At 37.2% G+C, this 15,246-nt stretch overlaps 1 protein-coding gene across 1 annotated transcript in view; it reads left to right on the plus strand.

Moving 5' to 3' along the window:
• Positions 1–611: 611 nt before the first annotated feature.
• The window catches only part of LOC105729971 (growth arrest-specific protein 6-like), a 643,000-nt gene continuing 628,365 nt past the window's right edge, over positions 612–15,246 (plus strand). The window contains exons 1-3 of the mRNA XM_064378894.1: positions 612–816; positions 7,997–8,074; positions 10,604–10,689. The gene's annotated coding sequence lies outside the window, so the exon portion shown is untranslated. The remainder of the gene's footprint in view (positions 817–7,996; positions 8,075–10,603; positions 10,690–15,246) is intronic.

The following is a 15,246-nucleotide window of genomic DNA, read 5'->3' on the forward strand; positions in this document are numbered from 1 at the left end:
AGTTCCAGGCTGCAGTGAGCCGTGATTGTGCCACTGCCCTTCAGCCTGGGTGACAGAGCAAGACCTTGTCTCAAACAAAATAAATAAAAATAAGAAACACATTAATGTACTTTCATTGAATTCTCTTTAATGTGGGACCGAGGCCTCTGCTTTATGTGTGGACCTGTTGTTGGTTGGAGTTTAGCTTTGTCTTTTAGCCATAGAAGAGCATTTACAGTTTCCGGTTTCAGCTTCATTGAGTGGTGGATGGTAAGGCAATCTCAATGTGAAATACATCTAATTGTAAAGGATTCTTTTTCTTGGTCTTGGTGTTCACCTAATTTGACTGCAATTTTTCTTTAGGCTATCAGTCATCATGGAGCTTTTCCAAAGCACTCATCTTAATTTTCATAGAAATGACTCTTTTTTAGCCTCATATTTCTTAGTTTGCATGATCCTGGTTAAATTACATAATTAAAACGGCAAAAGCAATTGCATAAACAGTCTTAGAATAAACCACTAAGCACACAGCTCAGTTGACATGCACAGACCTATTTGAGATCAGCTTATGTGCAAGGAGTCTTCGGCCCTGAACTGTGGAGGGAAAGGACAGGGAGGCTTCTGATGATCTGATTTGCAGAGAAGAGGAGAGCCTCCTGTAATCCAGTTAGTTAAGTAATATTAATTGCTTCTGCTATACATTCAAATGACTAGTGAGGTAAAAGGAGGAATTGTTGGTCAAGAAAATGTATGTTGGAAAAGTGACCAGGAAACCAACTGAATCCAGAAGGGAGTTCTTCAAGAGAAGGGAGTGTTATTGATAGGACTACTAAGAAGGCAAGTAAAATAAAGCCTAATAGAAGGCCATGGAGTTAACAGAGTAGGGACGAGGTGGAAAATTGCGAGAGTATGTGAGATAAATGGTAAAAGTAAATACGAAGAGAGTTGTGGTAAGGGTGAACTTTGGTTTCAATATGTTCGGCTGAGAAGGCAGATAAAATTGGGTGTAGCTTCAATAGAGGAAGCTAGGTTAAAATAAAGTTTGCCTTTCGGTTTTGAGTCTTGGCTTCGTTTGATTTTTGGTTTTTGGCTTGTTTGGACAGCATATAGTTAACAGTGTTTGGAAAGGAACGAGTGGAGAGGGACAGGTTAAAGATATGAAGTGCTACATTTAAGAATAGATTCTAAGAAGCAAAGAAGAGTCTGCCTCAGTCATTAAAATGTATGGACCACTATTTCTTATGGCAATATCTTATTATACAGTAGTTCATTTTCCATATTAAAGGCTCAATAAATTATTAAACAAATGATCTAAAGAAAATGTTTGAAAGGATTGCCTAGATAACTGAACAAGAAATTTGTTTGGGGGCCTAAGGTCTTGTGTGCTTGTATTAATTTACTTTGATTAAATGGGTACACTCAAAAAATGGGCATGAGTATATGATACTATCCCCAACAGAGAATCTGCAAGACAATACCTATGTATGATATTTAAGAAGAGAAACTAATTCTGCTCTGAAAAGAGTAATTGTTCCATTAAAATTCTTTTTATGTTAATTGTTAGACATGATACTAAGTAGTTTGTGACATATGCAAATATTTCATAATGTTAAATGGATGTAGAATGTAAAGTGGTATAAACAATATAGTCACTGGAATGTTAAAATATTTATAGAAAAATGTTTATTATATCTCACTACTTTAGGTAATTAGATGAAGAGAGAAAAAAGGTATCTTTTAATAACCCATTATAATTTATTATCTTCAGGATAATGATGCTTTCTACTCATTTGCAATCTTTAATGTTGCTGAGCATATCTAAGATTATAAGACCTGTTTTCTAAGAGGAGTGAGTTGGTATCACACCATACCAGAGGAGGGCAAGATCCCCAAAACTGGAACTGCCATTGCATACATTTCTCCCATCCTCTTTCTCTGCCACCTTCAGTAATCAATCAAGTGCACTTTCTAGTTGATCTCAGATGTGACTAGCATGATGTGTTGTATTTGTATTTCTTTTTGTTTGAGAAATTTTAAAAGCTTCACAAACAACATCTAATAAATCTCTTAAAAACACTTAAAAAATAGGCATCTCAACATTTTCTTTTACTAATCATGTCTAGCACTGTGCCTGGTACATAGTAAGCACTGAATAAATTTTTACTGAGTAAGTGAATCAACTTGGCAAACAGGATGGAATCTATTTTTCACCCCTGCCATATGTCAAAATAAAAAGCAGAGGAATTCATGGTTAAATGTTAGAAAGAGAGAGATAAGAAGAAAAAAAATCTAGAGGAAAATATAGGATTAAATTTATCTGATTTAAAATGTAGCACAACTTTCTAAGTAGAGAAGCATTAGAAAAAAATGGCAAAGGAAAACAAGTAAAATAGACTACTTGAAAATTAAACTGTTGAATTTCAAACAATACTAAAAAATTTAAAAGCAAACACATAAGGAAATATTTGTATAGATTAAATAGATTGCATGTTAAAACTTTAGGTTAAATAACTTTATGTACATTGTTGAAAACACTAAGGTAATTAAAGAATTACAGAGTTAATAAACAGATAATTCATAAAGTAGAAACAACTGAAAACTATGTAAGAAGATTTTAAATCTCATTAGTAATTAAAGAAATGGAAACACTCCTAATAATCTTTTATCACTCATAAAATTAGCAGTTTTAAAAAGGTTTATATTAAAATTAATTCAATATGGTAAAAAATTTAAAAGATATGCTGCAAAAAGAACTATAAATCGATACACATTTTCTGGAAAGCAAATTGGCAATACAGTCAAGCACCATGAAATATTCAAGCTCTTATTTAGTAATTTCCCTTCTAGGAAACTATCCATACAAAGTAATCTGGATTTCAGAGAAACATTTTTTCTTGCAAAGATAATCATTACAAAAATAGCTATTGTAGGGGAAAAAAATAGAAACAACCTAAATGTTGAACTATTGAAGAATATTTAACTAAGTTATGGTATAAAGAGTAGAATATTAACCGGCAATTACAACTGATATGGAAGGAAGAACAGAGTTGAGGCACATCTAAGAGGTTAGGTGCTAGGCATGTTTTATGAAGCATGTACAGGGCATCCAATTAGACATATACGACTTTAGATCTGGATTAAAGATATAGAATTGAGAGCTATTAGTATATAAGCTTTAGAGGGCGTGGATAAAATTTCTCAGAAAAAGTATGCACAATAAGAAGAGTTGAGGGTGAAGAATGAAGCTCTGGAAAATTGTTAACATGAAAAGACAAGACAGTTAATGGCACAGAGGCAAAACAATCAAGGCAGAACGAGACCTGGAAGCCAAGGCAGGAGTCTGAAAAACAGGAGAAAGGAAAATTGTATCATTCACTGCAGAGAGGTTAAACATGGTACATATTGAAAAGTGTTCAATAGACATAGCAAACAGAAGATTCATGTTATATTCAGGGAGAGCAAATGCAGAGGTGGAAAGGGTTGAGAAGTGACTTAGTGCAGAGGAGATGGAGACATGAAACATACACTACTCTGTCAGCCGCTTAGATTGATGGGAAGTGAAGAGGTGACACAGGATGGAAATAGAGTCAAAGAAAGCTTTTCAAAAGTGCTGAGGGGAAGATCAGTGATGGGAGGAGGAATGACAAGGAACAGCTCCCTGAAGTGTTAGAAGGAATAAAATCCAGAGCTTATAAAAAGACAGGTTTTAGACATGCTGGGATCACTGCCCATTCATTTTTTTCTGGTCTAGATAAACATAGGTGAATTTGTCATTAAAATATTAAATTGCATTCTATTGTAGGTGATAATTTCTATTGTTTAGATATGTGACCTTTTTATATAAGCTTAGGAAATTGCTTAACTTCATGATTTAAAAAATTATCTATATCCAAATGGAATATATATTTGAAAATACTGTATAAAATGTAAAGAGCTATATAACTTCCAGCAGTATAGTCATTGAGAATGATTTGAAAAATATACATAATTTTGTCCTTTACTCTCTTCCTAAATAATGATAATAGGTCCCGGGTTATGTGTTTCTTTTGGAAGACATTCACTCTTTTTGCCTTTCTTCTTCTATTTCTTCAAGATACCCTTCAAATCACTTTTTGCTTTCTATCCTATAGCCCACCTTTTTCTGCACTACTCTAACAATCTTTTAACAGTTCTCTACTTTGCCAATTTCTGTCCCTAGAATCTATCCTGAATACTGTAGCGTAAACTTAATTTTCCTGAAACACTGACTGTAACTTCACTATTCTATTCACAATTTCCCAGTGGTTTTCCCAAACTCTACCTTGCATTAAACACAAGATAAAGTTTACATTTCTTAGCCTCACAGTCAAGGTACTCTATAATCTAGTCTTCATTTTTCTCTTCAATCTTTTCTCCAACTTCTATATAGCATCTACCTATCTTCCACATTGGTCAAATTGGGGTGTTCTTTTTGCTTGAAAGTCATATGGATGGGCCATATATTGTTTAAAAAATTGGGCACTGCACAATATTAGGAGACACCATTCACCTGCAATGTGATTGGTGCCCAGCGGGGTTGTGCACTGCACAACCTGTGTAAATGTAAGTGTGGCTCCTATTTCACAGCAGAAATATCATAGCTTCTGTCCTCCTTTCACGTCATGACCTGCAACTGAATTACTATTTAAATTTTTTTAAAACCTACATATAATAAAATTGTAATAATGAGATCAAGTTTAAACTCATGAACCCAGGATGCAAAGCCTTCTTTGAGCTAAACTGCTGTGACCATCTAACCTTATTCTCAACATAAATTATCCATTATAAGTGAGTCTACAATTAAGTCTCTACAGATAGAATGCTTACTTCTAGATGATTTCATTCTCTTTCTTTCCTTCAAACATATTTTCTTCCCACCTTTTTCTAACAATCCAAAAACAATTCATCCTTCTTTAATCAAAACAGCTTTCACTGTCTCCACAAAATCTTCAATAATTATTCTATTCCACAATCATTCTTTCTTTCTTGACTTATTATTAAGGTTATAATCTGTGCTGAAATATTTAACACTTGGATAATATCATTCCTTATGGCTCACATTTCATCAACCACTAACTAGACCGTGATTCCTCAGTGATTGAAATATCAGCTTTTCTATCAGTTATATCCCTTGAAAATAATATAAAGTCATACAATACATGTTTGTGGATTTGTTGTTTTCACTTAGATGTGTAAAGGTAACTTGTGTTAATCTGTGAAGGTCCTTAAAGAGTTAATTTAATCTCTGTAATTTATAATGAGATTTTATGGGTTTTTTACTACAAAACTGTGTGCTCCCATCCATCATGCTTTCTTATCATTTGTATTTGTGTTTCATGGGAAACTAGGCCCTCATTCCTTATCTTGTGTGATTATGAAATCCAAGCAGAGCCAATGACTGTCTTTCTTGGAATATGAGATACGAGGCTGCTTGTGCCTTTCTTGACCACCGTGTGAAAAATACCTTCTTGAAAAATGGAGTGGAATGGTCACAGAAAGGGTAGAGAGATGATAAGAGAGGAAACTATAAGGACATTCTTTGAGCTCCTCAATCTTTTTTTTTTTAATACATATTTGAAAAAATAGAGACGGGATTTCTCCACGTTAGTCAGGTTGGTCTCAAACTCCCAACCTCAGGTGATCCGCCCAGCCTCCCAAAGTGCTGGGGTTACAGGTGTGAGCCACCGCGCACCCAGCTGAGCTCCTCAATCTTTATACTTGAGATCAACTGCGTCGCTGGACTATGAATTTATGTAATCCAGTAAATTCCCCTTTTAGAGACTAAACCAGCTTGGACTGTGTTTCTGTTATTTTGCAACTGAAAGGGATCTGACACATACATATATAATTTCATCCTATTATCTTGCATTTTGTATATAGAAGGCACAATGCTAGGTAATATCGATGCTATTCATCCATATGGGTAAATAGCCCATATTCTTCCCTCAAGTTACTTACAATCTAATGAAATAGGATGTGTGCAGATAATAGCATAGCACAATACATGAGGGATGCCACATGAGAAATACAAAGGGCTACAGAAATTTTGATAAAGGACCAATCTCTTTTGCCTGGAGGGATCACAGAGGCTCCATATAGAAGGTGACATTAGAAATGGTGCAAGGACAGTGCAAAGCTTTCTCAAAAAATGATGAAAGGTCTAATCATGTGGGAATTTTGGTTTTGTATAATGAGGATTCGAGATTAAATTCGAAATATAAGTTAAGGCCAAATTGTGGATAAGGTTAACAACAACTAAGATAAGGCATATGAGCTTCGTTCGATAGGAAAAAGGGAGCCATGATAGGAAAATGGTAAAAAATATTGTAAAATGCACATAATATTGAAAAAATAAAATTGGAGCCGGTATGTAGCGCCAGAACTTGGAAAGAAGATTTGATAGTGTGAATTATAACATTTGTAAATGTTCTGAACAAATCTTCTTTGTTCATAATGTTTTCTTAAATATCAGTGTCAAGGTCTGTCAACCAAATATATTTCTACAGAACAGTACCCACAACTATGAAGAAATTAATATGAAGAAATTTAAATTAGCATCTGCCTTGTCAAGATTTCAATTATTTATGGTATCTGTATTCTTCAAAGATGAATCCTTTGCCCAAAACCATAAAGCAATAAGTGCTATGACTGAGTTTGGATCGTTTTTTAGTACTTTAAAATATGTTTGTAAATTTATCCATTTAACTCAAGGGTGGGGATTATTACATCTACTTGGAATTTCCACAGGCTTGAAGGTACAGCACATTCTTTGGGTTGTATTATTCAGGTATTTTTAGAAAATAGATTATCTTAGTTCATTGTCCTTTATCCAGTTATACTTGGCACTCAGAAGACTCGGTTTCGTGCTGTATGCACACACTTAGAAAGGAGCTGAGAGAAGTCCTCTTTCACCATGTTGTGGGTAGTAAATGACATGCTGTGCGGCACCAGCCAAGTAAAGAAGCAAAGTTCCCAAAGAATCATGAGACAGCCGCATCTGTAATTCCGGGTGTAGCCATGGTCACATGCTAAGCCTTTGCTCTGGAGAAGTTAAATAGGACTCTTTCCCAGAACTTCTGAGAACAGCCATGTCAGGGTTCCACTTGTCCTTCCTGATGCCAAGTATTTGATGACTAGTGGCTCAGAGACTCAGAAAGATCTCTTCTACCTAGAAGCTGCTTGTCTGGCCCCAGTGCACTTAGCAACGGCCATGCTGCTCTGTGACAAAGAAATGTCTTTATATGGAGAACCAGGACCTGCTTTAATAATCCTGAGAAAAATAAAGAATTACATTACGTTTTGTTTTCTCTACTGGGAGAGTCGTGGAAACTTCTTACATGCCCTCTAGAAAGATTTCCACTTAAAGAATTTCCACTTAAAGAAAAGTTTTATGTGAAAAGGGTAATTGTCAGATATCTGGGGGAAAAAAAACAAACCAGCCACTGGTAATCTTCTCTCCTTAAAGACTGACTGAATAAAAACATCAAATAGGAATTTTTATGTCAAATTTGCAATGCAGGCCTGAAAAGCTAAACATGTTTCAAATTTGAGAGTCTCCATAAAGCAATTATATCTGATGTGAATTCAGTAAATAACATTTATTATATACATCTGATTCTAATCTTCTGTTGTGACTTACGATTACAGTTCACTTAGGATTACACTGAGGCTGGGAGAAAAAGCAATAGATGGTATGAAATTTTAGGGCAAGGTACCTGGGAGGGAATGCTGTTTCTTAGGAGTGGTTCTTCAGGGAATAGTGGCTGTATTGTTGCTAGCACGCCTAAAGGGCTTCTTCCTTTTGTTTATTTCTTTTAGTTCCTATGTACTCATCTATGTGAGCATTAATAAATTACTCTTTGCTTAAGCACGCCATGTAACAGCCTATTTTCCCCATAGCCTGGAACATTGCCACCACTACCACAAGATGAAACAAGCATGAAAGATTGGGAAGTGCTGCGGTAAAGCAACATTCTTCTTTATTTTCTTTGCTCTTCAGATAATGACGACTCTGGGGAAGGGAGAGGAACTCCAGAACTACTTTGTTCTCTTCAAAGCCAGAGCCTCAGGAGAAAAAGTAAGATGGCAAGACACCTCTCAAACCGAGGGGCCTCAAAACACATCGGCCCTGTGCCTGTGTCCTTATTTTATCATATTGATGATACTAAGTTCAAAAATCCCTTAAAAAAAAATAGCTATGGGCAAAGATAGAAAAAATAAAATAAAACCCAGATAGAAAAGAAACCCACTGACAGGTGTGGTGGTTCACGCCTGTAATCCCAGCACTCGGGGGTCGAAGCGAGCTGATCGTCTGAGGTCAGGAGTTCGAGACCAGCCTGGCCAGCATGGTGAAACACTGTCTCTACTAAAAATACAAAAATTAGCCAGGCATGGTGGTGCACACATGTAATCCCAGCTACTCAGGAGGCTGAGGCAGGAGAATCGCTTGAACCCGGGAGTGGAAGCAGCAGTGAGCCGAGATCATGTCATTGCACTCCAGCCTGGGCAACAAGAGGGAAACTCCATCTCACAAAAAAAAAATAAATAAATAAATAAAGGAAAACAAACCCACTGTAATGGCGACATTTACATCAAGACCTCAGTTCATTTTAAAGTACATTTCTTCTTGGACAATGCAGAATTTTAAGTGTACAAGAGGAAAAATAGGAACGAAAGGGAATTAAAAACCTCTGGATTCTCATCAAGCAAATACTGTAAATGAAGGGAGCGTATCTTTGCAGTTGTTGGAGGTACATAGATAAGTAAAGGTTGACTAGGGTTTCCTGTTAATTGGCCATCTGGTTTCTAGTAAACGAGCAAATGTGGACCTTTTGGACTGTCGGTAAGAACATGCGGAGAGAATGTAAGGGCTGTTGATATGCAAGGTGACAAGGACCTGGCTCACAGAAAGAAGATAAGAAATGGGGAAAGACTTTCTCCAGGAACGTGAGCTTACCGTGTCAAGGCTCTGCCTATCCATGGGCTTATCAGGAGCTGGCCTGCCTAACTCCAACCAACTCTGCACACCTGGTGGCCTTGAATAAGTAATCTCGCCTTTTGTGTCCTTGTTACTCCCTTGCAGAATGAGTAAAATGAATTAGATTATCTCTTCTGTTTTTTTTCAACACTAACATAATTGAACTTATGAGAAATTAGTTTGTCATATTTATATCTTTTTCATGTTTTAGATTTTTTTTAACTTTTAGGTTTGGGGCCGTATGTAAGGTTTGTTATCTAGGTAAACATGTTTCATAGGGGTTTGTTGTACATGTCATTTTATGACCCAGGTATTCAGCCCAGTACCCAATAGTTATCTTTTCTGCTCCTCTCCCTTCTCCTCAAGTAGGCTCCAGTGTCCGTTGTTTCCTTTTTTGTGTTGGTAAGTTCTCATCATTTAGCTCTCACTTATGAGTGAGAACATGTGGCATTTGGTTTTCTCTTCCTGCATTAGTTTGCTAAGGGTAATAGCCTCCAGCTCCATCTATGTTCCTGCAAAAAACATGATCTTATTCTTTTTTATATATCTCTTTTAGCTGAATATGTGTGCATGTGAATATACATAATTTTCTAGATCCTTCTAGATCTAGTAATTCCTCATGTGTTTGTTTTTGTTTTTGTGTTAGGATCTCATTTTGTCACCCGGGCTGGAGTGCAGTGGCATGACCTCAGCTCATTGCAGCCTCCACGTCCCAAGTACAAGCAATCCTCTTGCCTTAGCCCCCAAGTAGCTGGGACTACAGGTGCACACCCCCAAGCCTGACTAATTTTTATATTTTTTTTGCAGAGTTGAAGTTTCACCATGTTGCCCAGGATGGTCTCACACTCCTGAGCTCAAGGGATCCATTTGCCTTGGCCTCCCAAAGTGCTGGGATTACAGGCTTGAGCCACTGTGCTGGGTAATCTCATGTTTTCTCTAATTGATCATATTCTCTTATGTACCTTTGTCATCTCTAAATAGAACACACTAGCCCTTAAATTGTCTCTTACTGCTCAGGTCTATAATATCTTTCCCACAGTCAAACTATATTAACCCACTTCAGTTTTAGCTCAACCAGTCAACCTTATAAGAACTATCATGGAGGCGTTAAAGAGGACAATCTGGTGTTTAGGATATGATAGCAGAAAAACTTCACAGCTATGGATGGTTTTAGGACAACTTATGAATACAATTGCGAGATGGTTCAGAATAGATACAGTTAAATATTATTCATGCCACTGTATTTTCCTCACAATTTTTTGATGCTGATTAAACATATGAGCCTTGTTTGCCAGAATTCCCTCAGAGTCCATGAAACAAATTTCCTCTTGCTGATTAGGTGGTTTATTTTGAATTACTGTTGGCAAGGTTTGGAGGTATGATTACTCTTCTTTGAATCTTGAACAGATGAAAGATTGCCAAGTTGAGCTTTTTTTAAAAAAAAATAAAGTTTGTATCATGAAAAACTGTTGGTAGTGGTATTAAAATCTTAATACGCTAAGTTCTGTAATAGCTGGATGTCTTTTTATTATAAACGATACACCTTAAAGCTTTGTGTATTATTTACACAAACACATAGTATCATTTATTTTAGTATTTATTCTTGTGTCTTTTTTTTTTTTTTTTTAGCTTTGGGGGAAAAATGTGAGACAAGAATTTATTGACTCATGAGGCTGGAAGTCCAAGAGTTAAACTAGTGGATCGAGCTGCTAAAGGTGTGTATCCAGAGCCCATTCTCTATGACTCTGCACTCCAGCACAGTCTTAATTAGAAGACAGTAGTGGGTGGGCATGGTGGCTCACACCTGTAATTCCAGCACTTTGAGAGGCTGAGGCGGGTGGATCAGCTGAGGTTGGGAGTTCGAGACCAGCCTGAACATGGAGAAACCCCATCTCTACTAAAAATACAAAATTAGCCAGGCTTGGTGGCAGATGCCTGTAATCCCAACTACTTGGGAGGCTGAGGCAGGAGAATCGCTTGAACCCAGGAGGCAGAGGTTGGAGTGAGCCAAGATTATACCATTGCACTCCAGCCTGGCAAACAAGAGCAAAACTCCATCTCAAAAAAAAAAAAAAGAAAGAAAGAAAAAAAAGAAGACCAGTAGTAATGTACCTTTGTGTGGGAATTTACTACGGAGTAGCTGCATAGCTGGTTTCTGAAAAAAGCAGGCTCTATGTCACTTGATAAAGTTTTAATGGAACAGCACTGGCTGCTCACTTTATGAGAGTTGGAAAGTCAAAGCTTCTGGCTGTGGAGGGAGGGGTCTTTCAAATGGCCGGGTGGTCTCAAGAGAAATCAGAAGATAACCCCTAACAGATTTGCTAAGGAGGGTTTTTTACACTTTTATTTGTGCACATGTAGGTACCAGTGACTTGAACTTTCAAATAATCAGCTGCATGACTTGAAAGTTATTAAAAGATATTTCATATAAATTTTACCTTCTATTACATGTTTTGCAAATGTTACACCAGTAGCTACTTTACCTTCTCCTTGATATACCAATATTATTTTTTATATGTAACTACTTAATGAGTAAACATGACTGTTCATATTGTCTCCTTTTGGAGGCAAAGAAACACAATTATCAACCATCTCAGTTATAATTTATAATAGGTGGGCTTTGGCTAAACTCTGAGGAATATAACCAGTTCTGCTTTACTGAATGAGTGATGAGTAAATTCATGAATCTCTCATATCCTATCCCTTCTTAGGATCATCCAAGGGTTTCTCCTTCCAGTCCTTTGAAATACCAGCAATCTTTTTTTTTTCTTGAGACAGAGTCTCACTCTGTCACCCAGGCTGGAGTGCAGTGGCATGATCTTGGCTCACTGCAACCTCTGCCTCCCGGGTTCAAGTGATCCTTGTGCCTCATCCTCCCGAGTAGCTGGGACTACAGGCACATGCCACCACGCCTGGCTTATTTTTGATTTTTATTAAAGATGGGGTTTCAGCATATTGGACAGGCTGTTCTCGAACTCCTGACCTCATGATCTGCCCACTTCAGACTTCCAAAGTGCTGGTATTACAGGCATGAGCCACCGTACCTGGCCTAGCAACCATTTTCTTTAACCAAATATTTACCAGTTTGACCAGAGGGAATGAGAACATTGATTCTCATCAATACATCTAATCCTATTTATAATAATAACTTGGTTTGTATTTTGAGGTACAAATGATGAAGTATATTCATATTCATCTCATTTAATCCTCAAAAAAAAAAAAAATCCCCAAGCCTTGCATTGTGCTTGACACAGTCACCACTCAGTCAATACTTGTCAGATGAATGGATGAAGTAAAGAATGAATGCAAGCTTTTAATCTCTATTTTGTAGTTCAGAAAACAGACTCAGACCATCTGAGTAACTGGCCTGAATTCAAAGAGTTAAAAACAGGCTGAGTCAGGACTCAAATTCTTCTGGCCTTCAAGCCATTCCTCTCCCATCCTGCAGCTGCTAGACTTGGAGAGAAAGCACCACGAAAAATTTCAAGAACAAATAGAATTGATGGGAGCCAAATAGGAAGTAGGATATTGTGTCAGTTTCTTAGGGCTGAGATAACAAAGTACCACAAACTAAGTGGCTTAAAACAATAGAAATTTATTCCCACATAGCTTTGCAGACCGTAAGTCCAAATCAAGATACCATCCAGGCTGGTTCCTTTCAGAGGGTGCAGGGAAAGAATCTGTTCTCTGGCTCTCTCCTGGCTTCCGGTGGTTGCCAGCAATCCTGGTGTTCCTTGGCTTGTAGCCGCATCCTCCGATCTCTGCCACTGTCATCACATGGCATTCTGCTCTGTGTGTCTCTGTGTCCTCTGTTCTAAGGACACCAGTGATGTTCTTATAAAAGCACCCATGATTGGATTTAGAGCCCACTCTAGTCCAATAAGACCTCATCTTCGTTTATATCTTAATTACATCTGTAAAGACCCTACTTCCAAATAAGCTTACATTCAAGGTATTAGGGGTTAAAACTTCAACAAGCATTTTGGGGTTACACAATTCAACCCACAGCAGTGGGACTAATGTGTGAATAATTAAGAGATGATTGAATTATTTCCACAGATAATATTTGTCATAACACTGAAATTATAACTGTCTTAAATCACTAAATAAAGCATTTCCTCAAGTAGGTTTCTTTGAACAGTAAGAGGCTCTGCCTCGGGGGGAAAATGTTTTTATTATTATACAGTTTGAAAAAACAGTGGGTCAAAGAAAGTTAAAAAGAATTCTTGCTACAGGACACCTCAGAGCCTTTAAGATACAGTAACTTTCCCAAACTTGTGTGACAACAGGCAAATTTAACTGAAGTGCTGTACCAGGGAGTGCCTTTTATGAAACCCTGTCTTCTCAGGTAGCATTATATTGTAACTATTTACAAATTTGTCTCTACTTCTTAGGTTCTAAGTTTCTGAGAGGCAGAATCCATAATTTGTCAATCTCTAAATCCCCGGAACACCAGCTACAGGCTCACTGGGTTGTACCAGACACAAGTAAATTATTTTCCCTGATCTGGTGCAATACCAAGGCCCTGGACACCTAGAGCAGGTATTACTGTTGACTGTGGAACGTGTTTAGGGTCATTGACATTCCATGCACTGAAAATCTACATATACTTTTGACTCCCAAGAAACTTAACTACTAAGAGCCTACTGTTGACCAGAAGCCTTACCAATAACATAAACAGTTGATTAACATGTTTTTTATATTGTATGTATTATATACCATACTCTTGCAATAAAGGAAGCTAGAGAAGGAAAATGTTATTAAGAAAGTCATAAAGAAAAAATGAATTTACTATTTATTAAGTGGAAGTGCATCATCCTCGAGGTCTTCGGCCTCACTGTCTTCACGCTGAGTAGGCTGAGGAGGAGGACAAAAAGGAGGGGCTGGTCTTGTTGTCTCAGGAGTAGCAGAGGCAGAAGAAGATCGGCATATAATTCAACTCGTGCAGTTCAAACTTGTGGTGTTTAAGGGTCAACTATATATCACTTGTATTACTTTCAGTCACATGTCACAAATTCTGACCACTCTTCCTTGAACATAAGGGGCTACTTCTTAAATGGTAAGAGATCTGGAAGGAGGACATCCAGAACCCAGGCACAGCTGCTCAAAAGGATCATCATTAAGGATGCAGATCATTCTATCTGTGGTTCCACCCCAGTGTTGCAAAATGGCTGTTTAACGGCCAGACCCTACTTCTCAGTGCCAGGCAAGAAAAAAAGATACAGTCTTTTCTCTCTCTATCTCTCTCTCCATTTCTTTTCTTTTTCATTTTTTTTTTAATGTTCCAAAAAAAAAATAGCTTTCCTGGACACCTAAGAATTCCAACTGTCTTATTGTGTAAACACAGGGTCACCCCCAGCTGTGAGGGAGTCAAAAAGGGCATGTACTTTAAGGCTCGTTGTCAGGTAAAAAAAAATTGGTGCCTTGCTGGCAGAGCAAAGAAGAAAAGTCTTGTGAGTAGCTGTATCACCACTGGTGCTCAGTTTATGCTTTTATGTCATTATTGTTATTGTTAACTGCATTGGAGCTGTGGCTAGTGCTAGTCTATTGTATTTATGGGAAAAATGAGTTATTTATTTTTAAATTGTGGTAGATTTGAAACTTCATAGAGAAAAAAAGTTGTTTCAATAATCACTTAGGCTGTTAGGTTACATAACATATTAGTAATAAACTATCTTGATGAAGGAGAAAAATGTTTTGGAGAGTATCCCAGGAGTTCTGGACCCAGAATAGTAGGCTCATTGAGTGATTATGCAATCCTTGAATAAACTCACAATACAACTGAACAAGAAATTAAATATATAACTTCAAAATATTCCATTGATTCATTGTGTTGGGAAACCAGTATTAACTTACTGCATCTTACTGATTCAGTATGATAAATACAGCATTTTAATAGGAACCTTGATTCCATAATGATTCAGTTTCTCACATATCTGGAAATCTTAAATCAGCCAGGAAAACAACTAGCAAGCCTTGAGCCATGCTGGTATGATGTTTGCTTTACAAATTTGGTGCCCTTTCCCTCTGAGATACTGCCACACTCAATTAAAATCATGCCACGTTGGCTAAGTAACAGGGCAGCAACCAACATTTAAATTGTGGAGAAAAAATTCCAAAGATGCGTTTGAATAATGGGAAGCAGAAACTCAAAAATGGAAACTGCTTTTTTTCTGTGATCACACCACGGTAGCCATTAGGTATTTTCCCACTGACTTTGGGAGTGCAGGAGATGCAAATTAAAAATAAATAATTGTAGCAACATGGTCATG

Source organism: Aotus nancymaae, unplaced genomic scaffold (genome assembly GCF_030222135.1).
Source record: "Aotus nancymaae isolate 86718 unplaced genomic scaffold, 86718_ANA_hifiasm-v0.15.2.pri h1tg000019l, whole genome shotgun sequence".
NCBI classification, from domain to species: Eukaryota; Metazoa; Chordata; class Mammalia; order Primates; family Aotidae; genus Aotus; species Aotus nancymaae.